Here is a 5,651-nt window from a genome sequence, read left to right as displayed (position 1 = left end):
TCTGTGTTATAGATGTGGAAACCTTTTCTTTAAAAGGTCTAGGGGGTAGGGGATAGAGCTCAATGACAAGAACACATGCTAACATGTGTGAGGTCCTGGGTTCTATTCCCAGCAACCATAAATATATAATTAACACTGTTCGTGCTCCAAGGCTGACTTAGAATCTACTCTTCACGTTCATATATCTACCTTTCTATGACCCCACCCTAGTTCTTCCAGTATGAACAATACCTAATCACAAATTTACATTCTGAGAATTTCACCTCCTATCAGATTATCACTCAACCATACCATTTTTACAGGTGCTAGTAAAGCTCTGGCAAGAAAGTGACTTTCAATGAAGAAGGGAAGGGATATTTGATTTGGAAGTGTAATCAACTATTACCCACAAATTCAAGGGCAATACCTTCCAATGTCATTCCCACAATCAATGGTATGCTTTCTTCATTCATAGAAATTCAAACACTGGTAGCTAAAGTAGAGATGAGAAGCATCAGTCTTTCAATGCCAAACCATGAACACTGGAAGATGTTTTATATAGTTTTCAAATGTACACTGTTATCAAACCCTTTCCAAAGTAATCGACAATTTTGGAAGGGAGCAAATGATTATTTCATTTGGCAAAACATAGAAATTTCCAGCTGAGGCACATTAAAATATTTTTTACAATTGCCTCAAAGGCAGAATGTTCTCACTAGTCCTTTTGTTGCAAAAATCTGTCTCTACTGAATGGAAATATCCAACTTTTTCCTGGAAAATGTTAGACCAGATATATAAAGATTTTGGGGCCATCTAATGACTCTATTCTATTTTATAAATCTCTAGTTATTAATATTTTTTTCTTTCAAATTTTTCATTAATGTACTGAATTTTGGGTACCCTGCTTTTTAATAGCAGACCTTCCTAACAAAATTAAGTACCTTCTTTAAACAATGAAATTAACTTTGGATAACTGTCTTACTAAACTTTACGTGTGAGCCATGCCTATAAATGAACAGGAAATTTAATAGAGACATAAAAATTGTGTCAATAGAGTCAAGTAGAAATTTTTAAAATGAAGAATAAAATTGCAATGATGGAGGATTTGTTTTGTAGTCTTACAAACAGGATAGAAAGAGTAAAAAGTCAGTGGATTTAAAAATATTCAAATTGAAAATGGGGACAAAAACATGAGAAGGGGTATCATTGTGTGGAAACTATGCACCTACTGTCTGGTGAATATAACTGTAACTCCTCTATACATGACAATAAAAATAATAAATATTCAAATTGATATAAAATGAGAATGACAGTGAAATAAAAATTTAAAGAAAAAACTGAAAATAAAACCATAAACATAAAAGCAAATGAAAGCATTTTGTTCCCAAGCTCTTTGATAATGAGAACAGATCATTTAATTGGAAATCATAGGGCTTTCAGGGCTAGATGAAGGAAAAGACATGCTTATGCTTTCTGGTTTCAGTTCTGAAATATAAATTTGTCACACAGGTCATTACAATACAAAATGGTAATAACTCAGAATGAGAAATTTTTCTTGGCTCATTCAGAGAATGCTAGAAAAATGAATACCCAAAAGGCAAGAGAGACAATGAAACAAGAATGTCCCAGCTAAAATATGCCGGCCCAGGAGAAAAAAAAAATATTTTTAAAAAACTAGTGGAAACCCATCAACAAGGGAGGCAGAGGTGTCCCAGCCCCCAATCTCCCAACAGCCTCCTCCCCCAGGCCTCTGACTGGAGACTGACAGGCGGGCAGGCGGGCGCTAAGACCCAGCACCTCACCAAAGGGTGTAGAGGTGTCCTAGCTCACCTGCCCAACAGGTTCTTCTCCCAGGCCACTGGATCTGGAGAGTGGGGGCACTGAGACCCAGCCTTCCAACAGCAGATGGGGTGTGTGTGAATTGAGGAGCCAGCATCTTTCCCCCTCAAATCTTGAGCTGGACACCCTCCAGCTGGGAATCCCCAGCAAGACAGCACCAAGGGGCCCCATGCAGTCACAGATTCTCGGCCAAAGAGGCGGAAACACAGCAGGGAACTGAAGGGCAGACCAGTAGCCGAGCTCACCTTCTGAGAACCAGAAAGGCACAGCTCCACCCTTGAAACCCACGTCCTCAACTGGGCCCCGCCCCTAGGAACAGAGTGGACACCAGCTGGTCCAGCTGAGAGCTCCTGGAAACCCCCAAACTCCAGACCCTAAGCCGGGGGCCCGCTTCTGGAAACAGCACAGGAAAACCACCCAGAGCGCTGAGACTGAAGCGGACAGATCCATCCCATGGCCCACTGTGAGGCCACTTGTTGGGCTGAGAGCTAGTTGTGCAGCGGCACACAGCCTCTGGGAACAGGCCGAACACCTGCAAAAACTGCAAACTCTGACCTAGTCAGCAGAGGAATCAATCTGGCCAAGAACTACAGGTTTACACAGATTCCCAGAACTGCCGGTCCCAGTCCAAGTAAAAACTGCCACCTACCGACCACAGAGTGAACTACAACAACAGTTCTCGGTGCCTAGGAGAGCGCAAAGACAAATTCCGATACATAAATAATCAAAGTCCCACACACAAAGCCCAAAAGGAAACAAGAGCGAAGGGACAAGAGAGATGTCACCATCCCAAGAAATGACATCTGAAGAGACACGAAATATGATTCAAATCAAGTAGATGATTTTGGAAATGACTAACGAAATTAAGGCTGAATTCCAAAAACACAAGCAAGAAATTTCCAAGGAACTCTTCGAATTCAAAAGAGAAGTGCAAGAAAAGTTCAATACCCTCTCAGCAGACTTGATCAGCTCAGTGTCCACACTTCAAGCAAAAATGGAGGCATTAAGCAGCAGATTGACTGAGATGGAGAATAGAACATCAGGAACAGAAGATAAATCACAAGAGCTGGAACAGAGAATCACCACCTTGGAAAGATTAGTCAGAATCCACCAAAGAGTACTCCAGGACCTGGTAGATGCAGCAAAGAAGTCTAATCTTCATATAATAGGGATTGATGAGGGTGCAGAATTTCAGGACAAAGGAATAAAACCCTTATTCACCAAAATCATAGCAGAGAGCTTCCCCAACCCCAAAAGGGAAAATACATTATTGAAGGTTTCAGGACTCCAAATAGGCAAGATTCTAGAAGGAACTCATCTAGACATATAGTAAAGACACTTGACCCGAATACCAAGGAATTGATCTTAAATGCTGCAAAAACAAAGAAAGAGCTATACTACAATGGGAAAAAAATTGAATTACAGCAGATCTCTCCACGCAAACCCTAAATGCAAGAAAAGCTTGGGAAAACATCATTGATGTCCTGAAGACCAACAACTGCCAACCCAGACTGATATATCCAGCAAAACTAGCATTTACATTTACACTCCAAAGAGAAGCTTTATGAATACGTGCACACTAAACCAGCGTTACAAAAATATTAATTAATTGAAAACAAATTGTAGAATATCAAGAACCCCCATCAAGAAGCAAATATCTATAATTCAAAATGGGGGAAAAAGACAGAGAAAGAAACTTAGAAGTAAAAATAAATCATGACAATGGACACTGAACACTTCTCCATAATTTCTCTAAAATGTGAACGGGCTGAACAATCCAATCAAAAGACACAGAGCAGCAGACTGGATTAAGACACACCACCCACTCTTTCCTTTCGCTGCTGTGGCTGCAACCATGAGTATGCTCAGGCTGCAGAAGAGGCTTGCCTCTAGTGTCCTCCATTGTGGCAAAAAGAAGGTCTGGTTGGATCCCAATGAAACCAATGAAATCGCCAATGCCAACTGTCATCAGCAGATCCGGAAGCTGATCAAAGATGGACTGATCATCCGTAAGCCTGTGACCATCTATTCTCGGGCTCGGTGCCGGAAAAACACCTTGGCTTGTCGGAAGGGTAGACATATGGGCATAGGAAAGCGAAAAGGTACAGCCAACACTCGTATGCCCGAAAAGGTGACCTGGATGAGGAGGATGAGGATTCTGAGAAGGCTGCTGAGGAGATACCATGAATCTAAGAAGATCGACCGCCATATGTATCACAGTCTGTACCTGAAGGTAAAGGGAAACGTGTTCAAAAACAAGCGCATTCTCATAGAACATATCCACAAGCTGAAGGCTGACAAGGCCCGCAAGAAACGCCTGGCTGACCAGGCTGAGGCTCGCCGGTCTAAGACCAAGGAGGCCCGCAAGCGCCGTGAGGAGCGCCTTCAGGCCAAGAAGGAGGAGATCATCAAGACTCTATCCAAGGAGGAAGAGACCAAGAAATGAAGCTCCCTTCTCATGTCTGTACATAGTGGCCTCTGGTTACACAGATCCATCATTGAAATAAAACAAGCCTTTATCTTAAAAAAAAAATAGAAACACCACCCATCCATATGTTGCTTCCAAGAGACCCACCTCACCGCCAAAGACAGAAACAAATTCCAAGTGAAAGGATGGAAACGAATTTTCCACTCCAATGCACCACGCAAAGCAGCAGGAGTAGCACTCCGACAAAATTAAAAATTCTCAGTAAAATCAGTACATAAAGATACAGATGCCATTACATATTAGTAAAGGGTACAATCCATGCCCATAATATTACAGTTATAAACATTACTCCCCCAACATGGGAGCACCCAAATTCGTCAAACACACTCTCTTAGGATTACAGAACAAGATAGACTTAAACACATTCATAGTGGGAGACCTCAATACACCACTCTCAACAAACGACAGGTCAGCTCAACAGAAGTTAAGCAAAGACACCACTGACTTAAACGACACCATAGCCCAGCTGGGCTTAACAGATATACACAGAGTCTTCCACCCAACTGCGAAACTTTTTACATTTTTCTCAGCAGCACATGGAACACACTCCAAAATAGACCATATAGTAGTTCATATAGAAAACTTAAGCAGATACAAGAGGACTGATATAATCCCATACATTCTATCAGACCACAGTGGAGTCAGACTAATTCTGAATGATGCAGTCAAAGTAAAAAATATTCAATCACTTGGAAGCTGAACAACACACTTCTGAATAACTCCTAGGTAACAGACAGATCAGAAAAGAAATTAAAAACTTCCTTGAATGCAATGACAATAAAGAAACATCACAAAAGAAATTATGGGAAACAACAAAGGCAGTTCTAAGAGGCAAATTTATTGCACTAGGAGCACAAATTAACAAGACAGAAGAAGAGCAGGTAAATAACCTAAAAAAACCTGAAACACCTAGAGGAGCAAGAAAAAGTTAATTCTAAAACAACTAGAAGGGCAGAAATAACAAAAACAATATCAGAAATATCAGAGATTGAAATAAGATCTACTATACACAAATTTGATAAATCAAAAAGTTGGTTCTTTGAAATAGTCAACAAAATAGACAGACCCCTGGCAAGATTAATCAAAAAAAAGGAAAGGGGAGACTCAAATAAACAAGATTAGAGACCCCATGGGAATAATCACAACTGATTTCTGGGAAATTCAGTCCATAATGAATAAGTACTAGCAGGGCCTATATTCAAAGAAACAAGAAAATCTAGTAGAAATGGGTGATTTCTTAAATAAATATAGGCTACCCACACTGAACAATGATGAGGTAAACAGACTGAACAAACCAATCTCTTACAATGAAATTGTGGAAGCAATCAGGGAAATGCCAACCAAA

General features: G+C 40.6%; 1 pseudogene; it reads left to right on the top strand.

Annotated features, from left to right (window-relative positions):
- The first annotated feature begins 3,669 nt into the window (after positions 1 to 3,669).
- LOC150048472 (large ribosomal subunit protein eL19 pseudogene) lies at positions 3,670 to 4,357 on the top strand (annotated as a pseudogene).
- Positions 4,358 to 5,651: the final 1,294 nt, after the last annotated feature.

The sequence above is a fragment of the Megascapheus bottae genome, chromosome 22 (genome assembly GCF_031878675.1).
Source record: "Megascapheus bottae isolate mThoBot1 chromosome 22, mThoBot2.hap1, whole genome shotgun sequence".
NCBI lineage: Eukaryota > Metazoa > Chordata > Mammalia > Rodentia > Geomyidae > Megascapheus > Megascapheus bottae.
The sequence above is the reverse complement of the archived record's forward strand: the minus strand, read 5'-3'. Positions and strand labels throughout refer to the sequence as shown.